Source organism: Hippocampus comes, unplaced genomic scaffold, assembly GCF_001891065.2.
Source record: "Hippocampus comes isolate QL1 unplaced genomic scaffold, H_comes_QL1_v1.1 scaffold86, whole genome shotgun sequence".
Lineage (NCBI taxonomy): Eukaryota > Metazoa > Chordata > Actinopteri > Syngnathiformes > Syngnathidae > Hippocampus > Hippocampus comes.
The window spans coordinates 2,418,365-2,418,741 of NW_017805882.1; positions in this window are offsets into that span (position 1 = coordinate 2,418,365).

The window sequence follows — 377 nt, forward strand, 5'->3', positions numbered from 1 at the left end:
TTAACAGTGAACACAAAGTCCAAATTGGGATGCAGCTTCCTCTTGAACGGTATTTTTCTATCCATCAAATTGTAGCGCTCTCCATGCACTCTTTTCTTCTTCTGCTTTTCTTCCTGTCACCATCCCGATAAGGAGCCAGATGTAGCCATCTTGTGATTGTGACATCAATTTCCTGGTCTGAGGCCCAAGACGTTAAGGTGTTAGGTCTCACAGCGGCTGATAGAACTGTAAGAAAACAAGAATGGATAGTGTGTTCGGAAAACAAACATTTGTACATGTCATGAACAATGAATGGTCAGTAAAAATAACCCTTGAAATTTCCTATCATAATAAGAAGAATACATTTCATTCATAAGCGTCTTTCAAGACACTCAAGG